At 35.4% G+C, this 16,627-nt stretch overlaps 1 pseudogene; it reads left to right on the plus strand.

Annotated features, from left to right (window-relative positions):
* The first annotated feature begins 1,233 nt into the window (after positions 1-1,233).
* LOC140967254 (protein BLISTER-like) lies at positions 1,234-15,096 on the plus strand (annotated as a pseudogene).
* The last annotated feature ends 1,531 nt before the right edge of the window (positions 15,097-16,627 follow it).

A 16,627-nucleotide genomic window follows, 5' to 3' on the forward strand; every position in this document is an offset into this window, starting at 1 on the left:
CTCCACAAGAATCTGTCCCTTCTACTGCTTTAATTGTCCCTCCTACTAGTTCATCTGCTCACATTTCTTATATCGCATAAATCAAACAGCATATTCTAGAAAGATCTCCCTCCCCACGAGAAGCATTTGATCTTGAATTTGAGATAGATGTTCTACAAAGAAATCTCAGCAATCTTTCAGAGATAGTGAAACATTTGACCTATGAACATGTTGGAGAAGTAAGTGCCACAAAATTCTTCCATGAACGCATTTCCAAAGAAGTCACTCGCACGGCAGAATCGTTTCTGCACTACTTATTGTGATATGCTGGATTTATATTCGAACAAAATAAGCTATAATCTCTAACAGGATTCTAGCATCGTTGCAAAAACGTCCAAGAAAAGAAAGAGTTTATTCACCCCCCTCTAAACTCTAAGTCGATCCCCAACACAACAAATTCAATCAAAAGGAATCATAAAGATAATATTAATAGATCTATTAGGATCGTTGAATTGTTTAGAAATATGGTTGAATAAAATTTCAAACTTCAAATAAGTTTGTTTCTGAAAAGTGTGTTTTTGAAATGTTTTAAGAAGTCAGAAGTTGATCTCGTTCTTGGAAAGTGCAGCAGACTATTTTGGTAAGTTCGGAAATAGCCCACAACACTTTAGTAAAACTAAATGCAGTAAGTCAGTAAGACACAAAACTTGTTTTAGGAAATTCGAATGACAAAACTATTCTACGTCTCATTTGTTTTGTTTCCAGAAGGTATCACTGGAAGATTTTGATTGAAATATACTTGTACAAATGCGATCCAGTAAGTCTTATTATTGCCTACTGAAACTCCTAATATTACAATGCTAACACTTTGATCGATTTATTTATGAGAAAGACTTTTTCAACATATTACAAATACTGCACACTTTATGGTAGATGAAACAATGAATAAGTGTGAATATAACACGAAGTGATCTTCTGAAGTTCGGGAGCTCTTTGTGAATAAAACTTTAACACATTCAATAAGACTTTTTTTTTGTTAAAGTACCTGAATTCAATAGTAGATTGAGCTCTTTGTGAATAAACCTTTAACACGTTCAATAAGGCTTTTTTTTTTGAGTTAAAGTACCTGAATTCAATAGTAAATTTTATTAAAATCTCTAATAATAAGATTTTTTTTTTTTTTTTGGTAGAGTACCTGAGTTCAATAGTAAACTTTATTAAAATCTCTAAAAAAAGAAAAAGAAAAATTACATACAAAAAGAATATCACTATGCCTGTATTGGATTATCTTCTCAGCAAGTTTTGATTTCCTACTGTTCTGGTTTCTTTTTGAACTTCTGGTTTTCTTTTTATGTTCTGGTCCTAAAAAAATTTCTGGGAGTAAGGTGAAAAATATAGTAATTGTTTAGGTGAGACCATAAATCTTCAATCTTTGAGGCATAAACGTGTAATTTTCCAAATGGTGACGTAATTTGGATGTCTGACGCCGGAGGAGGAGGGGGGAAGGGGGGAAGATTTTGCCAGAACACAAGTAAATCGAAAAGATAGTCAGACAATTTGTCCCAATCATATCTAAACATGTCCTAAATTTCACTCAAATTTACCAAGTAGTTTAGTTGTTTATGATGAAACCACTATTTTCCAACAGAACTTTATTGTTATATATATTAGTCGAAATTTGTCGGCTGATCTCATTATTGCGTGTGAAATGAGGGTCTCTGCAATTGGGTTCCTTTGAGCCTCGAAATTGGCGTGATAGTTTTTTGCATGGCTTCGCCGCAAGTATTGAAAAAGCAAGAGCAATTGGCTGCTGCAAGGAGAAAGGTATTTTATTGCGCGGTTCTCAATTTGCATTCGCTAATGGGTTTTTGCTTGAGATTTTGTCACTTTAATTTGTTTGATCATATACGCGCCTAAATTTTGGGATTCTTTTGTTCATTTGGATCACGATTGGTGTATCTACGGATTAGTTTTAAATTCTTTCTTCTTTTGTTGTTGAAGTTGTATTTTTTGATCTAGCTTCTATGCGCCATGCTGGTTTGGTTTAATTCGAGAATGTGAATTTTATTGAACTTCAAATTTCAGAGGAAGCTATTTTCCTCGTGTTCTGAATCTGATCAGTTTTAAATTTTTTTCTACATCTAATTATTGATTTGTCAGGTTTCTTAGTTGATATTCTGTTAAATTTGTTTTCCAGTAGCTGATATGCTTACCTTTTAATATAATATATCTGGTTATTGAGTGTTTTTATTAGCAGTAGGTTTTAAATTCATTACTTAATCTGCAGCTAGAGGAATTTCGCCGAAAAAAGGCATCGGAGAAGGCTAAAAAGGCCTCATCTACTAGTCATCTCAATCCTTCCGATGATGTCTCACATGAGAAGCAACCATCCGAATCTGAGCGGGTATATCTGGATGATAATAGTGTACATTCATTTGACTTATTTGCTGTAGGTGGTTTGGAATCCTCAGGTGTTGTTGAGAATAACGAGACAAATGAGTCTGGTATTGCTTTGCAAAGTGAATTTGGTTCTTCGGGTCCAAAGATTTCTAACAGTTCCCTTTTGAATAACACTGATGTATCAACAGTACAAAAATGATCAACCCATTCTAGAGCATTCATTCTGTAATGATCAACAGAACAAAAATGATGCTGCTTCTTTGGGCTTCTTGGGACCTAGAGGTTCAGGTTATAAATCATTGGATAGAGATGCAAAAGATGGATCATCAGCTCCAGTTACTTCTAGGACTGGAAATGATTACTTTTTGGGTCATCCTGTATCATCCATGCAGGAAGCTTCCAGCCAATCTAACGACTGTGGTTTAGATGGTTTCCAAGTAAACATCAGTGATGACCTTGGGAAGGATTTTTTGCTTGGTAACTCAGGCTCATCCACCCTTTTAGCAAAAAGTATTTCATCTGAGAATTCTGTCAGTACACTGTTGGAAGACAGTTTGGGTACTAAGGACTATCAAGGTAACACACTTACATTCTCTTCATACCAAGGTAAGATTGCGCTGAATGAAATGTGCTACTCCTTTAGTATTTCTCTCCCTTTTCCCTGTTTTATTTTAGAAATTTCTGATGATTTTGTTATGTTCTATGATTGGGATGCCCAATGGGTTACAGAATCTGTTCATTCTGCCACAAGTATTGGACAAAGGCTCTCCGTGTTTCCTGATACGGGGGAAAACATAATTAGCGGGTCTGTTGATCACAGAGGAAGCATGAATCATTCATCTTCATGGATACACAACCATATAAATAATGAATTTGGTTCTAATGCTCGAAGTTCATCCAATAATGCATTATCACCTCCATCTTTAGCTGGCAAGAGATCCCGTCCATCATTTCTTGATTCTATTCACATCTCAAAAGGTCCATCATCACCCCCTAACCACTTTGGGAAATCAAGAATTGATTTTTCTAGTTCGAAGTTTTTTCAGAAATCTGCCACCTCATTCATCGATTCTAGTAATGTGGCTTCCAATCATTTTGCGGATAGCAAAAACGAATTCTTTTTCCAGAGGCCAAATGAAGACTTTTCTGCTTTGGAACAGGTCCCTTGACTGTATATTTTTTTGTCTCCATTGTTTATGAAATCTATAATGAATGTTATATTTCTTGATTCATTTGTATTTTGGTTACATATGATTTGTTTAGCCTCCCTGTGTGATTCGTTTGCCTATCATTTTTCATCATAGATTAGAGGTTTGGAAAATTGAAATTTTTCTCTTGGAAATTTAATGGAATTCATACGAATAATATGTTAATTTATTAGTATTCTCAAACAGTTCTCTTGGAATATTACCAAAAGTCATGACAATAATCTGGCATTTTATTATGACATATTCCAAATTTAAAGACTTTGGATATGAGATAGTTCTGTTGTTACTTAGGAAACGATCTGATATAGAAAACTAATTTTGTGAATGTTGTATTATATTTTGATTCATTCTTTGAATGGGTATTTTGATTCATTCTTTGAATGGGTGAAAATATGAACCATAATTTTTTTGCTTTCTCCAAATTTAGAATATAATGAGGATACTTGACGGTCCAAAGCAGATCCAAATGTTCCACAACTGCTAGTTGTATCATGTAGTTATTGATCCAAAAAATATGACCTATAATGCGGGTTTTAGCGATGCCATACTTTTATCTCTAGAGTGATATATATCTGTATGTTACTCATAAAACTGTTGACTGAGGCACTTTGCCCTACTTTGCATTAAGTCACTACATATGCGTTTTCATCGGGAAATAATGACCTCTCATAGTGTAAGAGTCAGCATATGAAGATCCCATTTCGCACTTTAAGATGAATATGCTTATCAAATCATAAGATGCAACATTGGAAAGAGCATTAATCTTTAAATGTACGGAAGCAATACCATGCAATGACTTTAGGACAATTTTTTAGGGGAATAACAGTAAGTGTTATTTTCTTGTAAGAGAGACTATAATTTGAGTGAAATCCATTTTGAAACTTATTTGTCGTGCAAAATAGTGTGTTATGTTGATGCTGTGAATAATAGATCTTTCACTATCATGGGGAAATCCTATCGACAGGAAAGTGCTTCTAGGCTTTATGTAAGTGCAGATACATGAATTATTATTTGTCAATCAGATGATTTCTTTCCCTTGCAGCATGTTGAAGATCTAACACAAGAAAAATTCTCATTGCAACATGGTTTTGAAGCTTCACGTGCTTTAGCAGAGTCTCTAGCTTCTGAAAATTCTGCTTTGACTGATAGCTATAATCAGCAGGTTTGGATTTGCCATGCTACCCTATTCAGTGCATGTATCTACTTGCCGGCCTTGCATGGTGTAATTGATGCTTTATATGATCAGATATGATTATTATAACATGGGTAGGATGTAGCGCCCTTACCCGAGCCACTACTAAACAGACTACTAAGCATGCAACATTAAAACTTAATAACAACAACTAAACAGCGGAAACCAAATACTTAATCATCTTACAACCCAAAATTAAAACAGAACAAACAACAACAGTCTTAAACATTAATACAACCATATCGAAACATAATTCTAAACAATAAAACGATGAACCACATAAAACCTCCACTGGATCACCACCGAAAACTCAACTGCTCTAGCCACTGCCCTGGTCGTCCGAACCGTCCAACCTAAGACCTGCCCCGTGGAATGGGGTGCCCAAGATGAAAACAAGGACGTGAGCGACAATCGCCCAATACGAGAATGTACGAGTATACAAACTGATATGATGCATGCGAAATGCAATATGCTCGGATATCAAGGATCAAGTCAAGAATCTCATGCTCNAGATATCCGAGCATATTGCATTTCGCATGCATCATATCAGTTTGTATACTCGTACATTCTCGTATTGGGCGATTGTCGCTCACGTCCTTGTTTTCATCTTGGGCACCCCATTCCACGGGGCAGGTCTTAGGTTGGACGGTTCGGACGACCAGGGCAGTGGCTAGAGCAGTTGAGTTTTCGGTGGTGATCCAGTGGAGGTTTTATGTGGTTCATCGTTTTATTGTTTAGAATTATGTTTCGATATGGTTGTATTAATGTTTAAGACTGCTGTTGTTTGNCTTCCCGACACCAAAGTGCCCTAGAAACTGGCTAGAAATCTAAGGTAAAAGACTAGAACTCTCTCTCTGAAGGATGCGGTGTAGGAAACAAAAGAATTCGGCTTCCATTTATAGGCTGCATCCGGACTATTTCAGAAATCCGAATCAATCTTATCTGCCACGTGTCAGAATCTCATTCGTCTGGTTGGTTTTCTCGAGATAACGTAATCGGAAGTAGATCGGGTTATCCATTTAAAATTCGGTGGATCCAACAGATTAATCCCAAATTATCAATTCGTTAATAATACTTAATTAACAACTCTTTAATTATCTCATAATTAATACTTCATTCAAAATACGAATTCGGGTCATTACATAGGAAGAGTTAGATTATGCATTATTGGTAGCCCTTATTCTAGTTATCTAACTTCTCTCTAAGGTTGTGTTTGGATTGATGAATTCGAGATCATTTATTTTAAATTCCTTGACTTGCTTGAATGAATAAAATTGAAGTGAATTTCAAATCCACATTTATGGTGAATTTAAAAAACACACAAGATGAGTGTCATTTGAAATTTATCCCTCAAATCCCTCCATGAAAATAAAATTCATCAATCTAAGCGCAATCTAAGTGGAATGTTGAGTCAATCAGTTTGATTTACTCTCTCGTATTTTATTTGCCAGCATCAATCTTTTTTTGTCTCCTCCAAAAATTCCAAGTTCTCAAGTCAATCAAATTTTACGGACACCTCTGAATTATGATTTAGTTAAAGGGTATGGTAATAATTCCACTAATATTTCAATATAACTCCATTTGCAAAGACTAGTAATTTTGAAAATAAGAAGTATGTTGTGATTTGTTCGACCATTACTATACACTCGGGATTCCCATCCTAAGCTATATGAGAAAATTGCAAAATGGAATAAATACTTCTTTCTCCCATAAGAGGTTGCATGATGTGAAGTGGCATTAATGTGGAAATTATCTTACAATTTTAAATACAACACATATCTTACATACGCTACTTCTTCGATTGTAATTTGATGATAACTTGATCAAATAACCGATTTTTGGGATATTAAAAAGTAGCTTACTAATTATCTGGATGAATCTGATAGATACCTTGTATTTTTGTTGTGAGAATATTTTGGTTCATCTTCATGCATAGTGTGTGGCATTATGTATATGTCCTTTAGAGTTAAAATCGTCCCAACATTTGATCAATCTAACCAAATTTCAGAAGGTAGTTGTTGCTGAGTCAACCTAGAAAAGGTTAGGTTCTAGAGTCAATTGAGCTTGGAGTTATTACATGAGTAAGTGACCTGTCTTTCACTGTGGTGATCCTTGTTTTCATTTTATCTCTCGCCTTGTGCCTTTGATCACCTTTTGTTTTCTGCTACATACTTAGCGACCCTGGTGGCAATCCATGCCATATGAGTATGTAGCGTGTACAGTCGGTTTATAGTATCTAAGAGTGATATTGAAACGTCTGCTATTTCGTTTTGCTTAAAAAGTACTAGAAATTTTTTTTTTAACACTCAATTTTTCGGCCTATGCATATACATAAATTATTTTTGCCCCATTTTAAAATATAACACCCAACTAGTATTTGAAAATCCCAAAGAAAATAGTCAAAACATGAAGTCGTTAATCATTTTACCAAACCTAACAAGCAATAAATGTTGAAAAGTGTAGCCCATACTAACCCTCTCAAAAAGCATAAAATGTCGTAAAAATCTTTAACTTAAAATCTTAAACTTAAATGCGGAAAATAGAAGCGCCGGTCCTCAGGTTATGTGCACCGACAGTCCAGCAAAGTCACCCATCAAGTCTTCCAACATCATCATTATTAATATCACCTAACTAAACCATATACAACCAAATTCCATCCCATTAAGTCCCTTGAACATGCCTAGGAAGCTACTGAATTTTTCTGCACAAGAGTCCTAGTCCTAATATGATTCGAACCTAGGCTAGCTTCGCCTCCAACCCTTAACCACCATGTCCAGCATCTACCCATCCCTCATATGCAACCCAATTAAGTCTAGTGGACCCTCCATAACCGCAGCTAGCAGCCGTGACCCTCAAAGACTCCTAGTCGAAGAGTCTTTTCCCTTAAGGAGTCTATTTTCGTTTTTATTCCTTCTCTATTTTTTTCAGCCTTTAAACATACACCTAGGGACCTTTAAACATGTGAAAAAACATCCCTTCAAGTACCCCTACCATGGCAGCCCCTTTGTGCATCATTATGAGGAGTTTTAAAAGATGAAAACACTAGTTTTATGCATGTATAGCAATAAAAACGAAAATATAGAAGTTGCATCATGTTTTTCATGTAATCATGTATCAAACACATAATATGGTGTGAAAGATGAGAAAAAGGAGATTAAGACGTGTCTTTGCGTATTAAACGCATGAATTCTCGTTGACGATTGCGAAGAACGGCGACGTTAACCTTGGCTTGATTTTTCCTTGAAGCTTACGAATTTTTCCTCTAAATTAAGATGTGTGTGCCGTGTGTTTGGAGTGAAAGGAGTTTGGGATTGGTTGGGGAGGTGGGCGTGAGTTGTTAAGTAAATTATGGGGTGGTTTAAGGCTTTAAATAGTTAATTAAATCACTAAAAGCCTTGGCCCATTAACAAAGTTAATTAGGCCCATTAAGCCCATTAGTTCTTAAATTAAAATATTTAAAAGATTTAAAATTAATTTTGCTTAAATAAGTTTGTGAATTTATTAGCCGGGTTGCCAAAACGTTCGTATTTTTGTTGAAAAACCAACACCGATAAAATTTACGTCCCGGCGTATAAAATCACCCCAAAATCCGTTATTTTAAAAAATAAGAAAAAACATCACCCTTAATTTAAATAATTAAAAATAATTATTTATTGAGAACTTTTTCTATTTTCAGCCATCGGTCTCCGTTCTTCGATCGCAACTCGAATAACCTTTAAAAATACATTTTTAATGCAACCATGTAGAAAATATAATGTAAACATGTCAATATGCACAACGTAATTAATTAATGCAATTAAAATACACAAGAATTTAATAATTGCATGCATGTGGTTTGCGTGGATCTTTAAATTTTCGGGGCGTTACAGATATGACCAGGTAACATGGAGTACCTGTTTGTGTTGAAAGAGTGGCCAACTTTCATGACCAAGCTGCGTAGAAGTCAATTATTTTGAAGTAGCTGGACTTAAATTTGATTTTCTAAATAATGCTAAGATTTGAGATCCATTCATTTCCCTGCTGACCTAGATATCCCAACTCATAAAGGCTATCAAGAATATCATGAGTATAATGATTACACACCTTTCCAAAATTCTCCACTTTCCCTGCTGTTATGGATCTGAAACAACACTGATATGCAATGCTTATTCTTATTTTTGGGTGTTTGGAGAGTTTTAATTTGTCATTGTGATTATGGTAACTGGTTGAGGAGAAAATGTTACTTTTGTATCTGGTAAATGAAGCACTTTTTGACACGTCTGGCTTGTTACATTTTCCTTTTTAACTTGCTGTTCATATTTTTTTTTCTTGATATTCTGAATCAAATCTTCGTTCTTTTTATTGAAAAATTGGTTTGTTTTATTCCCTGGGTTTTTTATTTCTTTAGGGAAGCCTTGTCCACCAGCTGAAGGCTGACTTGGAAAAGTTACAGGTTGAAATAAAACTGCAACTGGTTAGTGTCAATAATTTTGCTAGTAGAGGTCAGTACATTTTTGTTTTTTGACATTCTCTATTATTTTTCTATTTCCATGTCTCTGTGTAATTGTGTCCATATGAGATTTAAGTTTTGTAAACTTCGGTTGTTACTCCCATGGCATGATAAACTTTGTTGACTTAGGCTTGTCAATAAATTCTGTCTGAAGACACGTGTTTTGGTTGCCAATATCTTTTCTTTCATCAAAATAAGGAAGTGAAGAATCTTTTCCGTTCAATAGTTTTAGGGGTAGAATTGGATTGATGCATTCCTAAAGATTTTAATATCTCACGATTGTTCTAGTTGGCAATCAATATAATTCTTTGAAAATTCGGCATTTTATGTTAATTGTACATGAATGCGCTTTTATTAAATAGCCTTTAGAAACACCATTCTAAGCTTCTTCGATATATTGTATTTAAGCCTTGTACAGAAGTTGGTTGGATAACAGAAAACATTTTCAGCTCAGTGAGCTTTCTTTCAATTTGCTCATTTTTTCACATTTTATGTTTAAAATTCTTCTCTTTATTTAGTGGGGACAACTTTTCCATTCTATATACTCTTTGTGTGCCTACTTGACCCATTCCTGTGCCAATATCATTAGGTGGAACTTGAAGCTGTAAAACTTGAATATGCTAATGCCCAACTGGAATGTAATGCAGCGGATGAACGTGCAAAGCTGTTAGCTTCTGAAGTTATTGGATTGGAAGAGAAGGTGATTCAGAGTCAAAGTATAGATCTCCTGTGTTATTATGATCGACCTGACTTATGCTAGAGCACATGCATGGAGTACGAGTGTGTAGAGGACAAATTTTATAGCAAAGCGTGCATCAGTGATTAGACTATGAGTTCCATTAATTTTTTTATGACGTGGTTTCATGTCCAGTCTCAGTGCAGTATCGAACTGCTTTAAAACTGTTACAGTAATAACTACTACTGAACCACTCACTAGCTCTAATTATCAATAGAGTGATATAGTTACTGACAAACTCGGGCTCTAAACTTCATTATATACATTTGATGGCTGAAATTTGTGAATGAAATCATTGCTAGCCCTCAGTTTTCTTTCAACGGCTAACTGTTGAGTGGTTGATGATTAAAGTCTTCCAGTTCACCTATACTTGGGGAACACAAGCATGTACTCTCTTTGTTGCATGCTACTATGAACTAAACCTTTATGTTAGCTGGCTAAGAGTTGTTTCCATCTCTATTTATGTATTTGAATATATTCACATGGAGGAACTTAGACGCACACATATTGGCTCATCTAAAACCCCCAACTCCATCATGCTCATGTGTTCAGTTTTCCTTGGTTGTTATTATTATTTACTTGTTCTGTGTTAATTCCTATAACAGGCATTGTGGTTGATGTCCAACGAGTTGAAATTGGAGAGGCAGGTAGAAAGCGAACAAGCTGAAATTTCTTCTGATAGGTATCGCCATTTCTTTGATCGATTATAATTTTCTCCCGATCATTACCCCAAGTTTAATGGCCCATGTGCTTGTGTTAGAGTATTTTTAATTCCTGTACTATGCACCATTTCTCTGTGCTTTTCTGAACTCCACAGAAAGAAAATGTCTAGCTTTGAGAAGGATAATCAAGATCTGCATTCGATCATTAATGCTCTACAAGAACGTAGAGTACTTATTCTGCTCTAATGACTTGGCTTTATACAGAGCAATTTTGTCTATAAATCGTGACTGAAGAAATGCAAACTATGTAGAAGAATTCAGAAAGTATCTATTATACCGAATCTTTTGATTAGTTAATATTTAAATCTCTTGTGACCTACTTAATTCCTCTATATTTGTCAAAATTGTGGCTTTGTTGGGTTTTATTTCCAGTGCTTTAGGAAAATGTATTTAGGAGAATCAAATGTGAATGTGGTATATGTTTGTTTAGTTTTATTTCCGATAAAATGTATTTTTTTCCTTGTAGGTGTCATATCATATAAGATATTGTAGGGTGAGTGTTGTCAAATAATGAATTACCTTTTGGGGATTATATTTGTAATGATTTTTGTTGGAAACTGAGTTTCGGGAGTTTGACAAACTGAGCATTTAATAGATTGAACTAACTGATCAAGAAGACTGATAGTAACTGATCTAAAATGCAAACTATCGGTTGCCCATAACTGAAGATTAATGCGAAGATAATCGAAGGCAACTGAACCAGCTGACTGAACTACGCAGACAACTGACTGATCAGTTGGAAACTGATCAGTTGCTACAAACAGTTGTGAGCTTATCAGTTATAGCCTATCAGCTGATCTTTCAGCTGTACACGTCATCAATTGAGGAAAAGGACATTCAACCGACAACTGTACAAAAGCAGACTGCAACTAGTAGTGGGATCGCCGCGTTTCAGAAAAACCGTAGTGTACGATTATCAGAAGAATGTTGACGTGGCAAACAACGGATAGAAAGATTCAAATCGCATTCAATATTACTGTTGGGGGCAAAGCCTATAAATAGCAGAAAAAGAGCAGCTGAGAAACTCTCTTAACTCTCGACTCTTGAAAAACTCTAGACTCTCGAACAATCGGAATTTTTTTGACGTTGTCCTTTGTATTGAATAATCGGTTTGTAAGTTCATTAGTTTTTATTGGTGCCAGTGCAATTGAAGAGCTTCCTTTTATTGTGTTCAACTGCATTGGATCCCAGTAATGCTGCCTGTATTATTATTTTTACTCAGTTATTTTGTGTTCTATTCATTTTTCTGAAATTCTTGAAAGACAAAAAAAAGGGATAAGTTCATCTTATGGGGATGGGTTGATCAGTAAATATGATTGATAGGAAATTTGTTAAAAGATGTTTGGCTACAAAACTGTTCTTCGGTTCACATTCCACTGCTTTCAATCATCGTGTTATGTATTCTGTACTAGAACTGGTAATGTCTTCCTTAGATTTCTTCCTCTTGCGCAGAGAAGAAGATGTTACAGTCGAGATTATTAAAAGCTTCTTCAACTGAGAAATCCTATGACCCAAAAAAGACTTCGTCCACTTAAAAAGATGTCTCAACTTCCACAGAGGATCTTGGTATGGAATTATTAGGTGTTGCTTCTCTTTCTTACCACTTTCAGTTGCTGGATTTTTTGTGAAAACCATACTGTGTATTTTTTTGGGGTAGGTGGGTAGGCTTGCAAAATGAAGTTTTTTTTTTCATGAGAACTCTCCTATTTTCTTATTTCATCCTACATTCTGGTGGTTTGTTTTATTGTCATTAAGGTTAACAACTCATTATGCTGATGCAGATACCACTATGGAAGCCTCCAATTCAGAAAATTTCGCTACTGCCTCACTTCCTGGGGATAGATACAGTTCTCAGTTGCTGCTCGAAAACAAACTTCCCAGCTTTGAAAGTCTATCGTTAACTATTCCTTCTGATCACATTAGAATGATTTAAAACACTAACACATTAATTGTTGAGGTAGATACTGGTCCTTGGAATTCTTGAATTGATTCCTTTTGCTTCTACTTTTCTCTCCTTTCACTACTATATCGAATTTACTTCCCCTATCTTTTCAAGAACCAAAAATTAATGGGAAATTCATATACTGCAGTTGGCAATTGAGAGAGATCATCTGACACATGCTTTGTCTGAGGAATTATCCCGAAGCTCTACACTTACGGTAATTTTATTCTTGTTGGTTATTTGCTGCACAATGACTTAGGAGTTTACGTAAAATGTATGGAATAAGATAGTAATTTGGCAACTTCACGCGATTCATCGCGTAAGGCCCCTAGGAAAAATGCTTTATATATGTGCTTAGTATGTAAAACGCAGTTTATCAAATTTTTTATTAAGAATTAGAAGTTCAGTCGTCAACTATTTTTGGAATACAATATTATGCCGATTTCATTGTGTAGAAAAAAGGAATGACGAGGAATAAGGATACTTGCAGATAATTTGAGTTTGTTAAAGGTTTTTATCTCTTGGGGCCATTCCAAGGGAAATGCACGGAAAGGACATTTTTGTTCTCTCCTTTTCATTTTTTTCAGATTGCTTGAAAAGTTTTATTGTGTTTTGGTGCTCGTATTTAAGTACATGAGAAATATTTTCTTTCTAGACTGACTTTTCAACGAAATGGATGACAACTATAGTCGGTCAATAATGGAACAGTTGAGACATGAAGTTAATTTTATAAATGTGGTGCTTGCGCACACATACTTTTTATCTTTCACAATACCTTCTTTCAGCTGAAATTTATGTTACTTATCTGTTTAAAGGAACTGAACAAGGAGTTGAGCCGAAAGCTTGAGGCTCGAACTCAGAGATTGGAGCTCTTGACCACTAAAAGTATGGCTACTAACAATAATGCCCAACCAAGATGGTCAGACACCCATGCCGTGCATGAAAACACTGCATATGCTGATGAAGGAGATGAGGTAATTGATTTTGTTGAATTTTGTTCTCTTTTTGTTTAGCTTGCAATTATAGTATCAAATGTTGGTAATGTGATGTTATATCAAGTGTGGGTTACACCTTCACGTGAAATGCTTTTTAAGAAGATAATCTTTCAGCATTTATTTTCTCCTGCCTAATTGATCAGGTACGTTGTTGACACAATGAACAGGGACACAATTCTTTTGTTGATTGGAAAATACTTCATTATGCACGCAGGATTCTAAGTAGCAGGCTTAAGTATAGTCTGGTAATGGCTCTTTTAGATTAGAAAATTGAACAAGTGATGACATCCCTTTTGCTGCCTGTACCTGAAAACGTTACGGCCCTTAGTAAACTAAAATTTTAGTCTCTTCAACACCTCAACCCACATTTTGAATCTTTCGACTAGGTCAAAGAATGTTGACATAAGAATATAGTAGTATTTCCATATTTCTAGGTATTTAGTGAAACTTAATATTTTCTTCTCTCATGTCACCTGAAAGAATCTCTAAATGACGAATAACTTAAAAATAGGTTCTCGTTCTGCAATACCAAGAGTTTTAGTTCGCTTTTGCTTGGACCATGTTGGGTTACAGACCTTCAATTATATTTTTCATGCTTCCTTGATATATAATACTCCTTTGATGACATGAGAATCGCGCCAGTTGCATACTATTGTTCAGTCACCCGGATGGCTTCAGTCACCCGGATGGCTTCAGTCACCCGGATGGCTTCCCTTATGTATGGGGTCAGCTCATACACCATTTTTAATAATTTTTATTTTGTGTTTATCATATAACCCGGCCTTGTATTGTAATTCTTATTGTTCCATCAGTTGTTCCGTGTTCTTGTATTTCAAACCCTACCCTATCTAGACTGAAATTTTCAGTCAATCGTTTCTATTTATGATTTTAGAGATTGATAATAGTTCCCTTCATTTATATTCTCGTCTTGTGGATAGGTGGTAGAAAGAGTGTTAGGATGGATCTTGAAACTCTTCCCTGGAGGCCCATCAAGACGAACTACGAGCAAGCGTTTTAGTTTTTAAATTCATAAACGTCTTCAGCAACACATATCTGTTGCTCTTTCCTCCCCTTTTTTGATAGGAAGATGGAGGATGCGGTTTGTACACTAAAAGTGACATTACGTTGATTCTTTTCCAGCCAAGCCAAAAATAACGTTTTTCGGAGAAGCATATTTTCCTACAAGTTGCGCAAAGTTTGTTGGGCAGATTTTGCAATACGGTCTTGCATGACCACCATATCTATCTTATAGCTTGCTAAACGTGTTCCGATTTAAACACAATATATTACAATGTTTGCCTGATACAAAGAAAAGTTATATTATGATTTTGTATATTTTGAGGTTGCTATGTTGATTTGAGGGTTTATAATCCTAATATATTTTGGAGAACATGCGAAGAATTTGTGAGGCCACATTTCCTCTCCATTGTTTTGAACTTCAGGTCACAATTATGTGTAATTATTAGAGGCTCTCTACACGCTGTATTTGTAATTTCTATGGCATTATTTTTTAAAATAATATTTATTGGAATTAAATCAACTAATTATTAATTAAATGTTGAAGAATTATCTCAATTAAAAGTCAAAAAAAAATTGAGCGTGAAATGACTAAATTTGTAGAGTATGAAAGAATGAATCGGCGTTTTCAGAATTGATCGATTCGATCGGGAACCGGTAACGGGTCTGGTGTTAGCGATCAAACCGGTCGAACTGATTATGAACAAGAAAATCGGTTTAATCGATTTTTGGTTTTTTTTAAAATTTTTTTTTTTAAATATTAAATTTAATATTTTGTTATATATATGCATATGATTATTATATGGAATTTGGACATCGTTAAAAAAATTATAAGTTTTTTTGGTTTTTTTAAAAAATATAATTATAATTAATATTTTAAATATATGTATATAGTTATTTAGGTTATATATTTTGATAAAAATATTTTTTGTATATTTATATACATCTTATACGTATGTTTATATTTTTGTAATGCCTGAGATTTTATTACGGTAATTTGAGATTAATTATCTATAAATTGAGGTGATGATAGTCAGATCAAGTTGAGAGCTAATTTAAAAGGCATCGAATTGAAAATGGAATAGCAATGCATGTACAAGAATGTCGGGTAGTGTTTTACGCGCACATGCGCGAGGGGCGTATCGCGAGGACAGAGGACCTCGCGCATATGCGCGAGATTGGGCGCGCATATGCGCGAGGAGATGTCTTGATGACGACCGAGTCCAGAGAATGTGGCGCATATGCGCCAGGAGTTGGCGCGCATATGCGCGAGGAGATGTCTTGATGACGACCGAGTCCAGAGAATGGGGCGCATATGCGCCAAGAGCTGGCGCGCATATGCGCGAGGAGATGTCTTGATGACGGCCGAGTCCAGAGAATGTGGCGCATATGCGCCAAGAGTTGGCGCGCCTATGCGCGAGGTGCCCCGTAGCTAAGATTTCACTCCAGAGAATGTCGCGCATATGCGCGGGACGTGCTGCACCAAGAGCGAGCCACCTATCTTCCCCATGCATGAGATATATATATCTTGTGATTCCTCAGCATTTCAGAAGAAAGAAATAACCGAGACACATTGGCTGAAAATCCTTACGCTTTTTTTTTAGAAATTTGAAGTTTACGGAAGATCCGTCCGTCAGATTTTCAATCCGACTTCAGTACTGTGTTCCTATCGACGTAGGCTCCAACTGGACGTAAGTTTTGTTACGTTTTGATATGTTTTCAAATTATGCTATTGTCAGAATTGAATAGGATGTATATATGATGTTCTTGACATGTTAGACATCGTAGAATCGAAGTCAGATTAAGAAACAGATTGATTACGGATTTGTTATGATTTTTCAGATTATATTGATTGGTATTGGACAGATTTGGATTTTTGGATATTGACTATAGATTGTAACCGTTATCTGTTGATATGGTATTTACGGGGATATTGAGATTGTGCCG

The sequence above is a fragment of the Primulina huaijiensis genome, chromosome 2 (genome assembly GCF_012295235.1).
Source record: "Primulina huaijiensis isolate GDHJ02 chromosome 2, ASM1229523v2, whole genome shotgun sequence".
Classification (NCBI taxonomy): domain Eukaryota; kingdom Viridiplantae; phylum Streptophyta; class Magnoliopsida; order Lamiales; family Gesneriaceae; genus Primulina; species Primulina huaijiensis.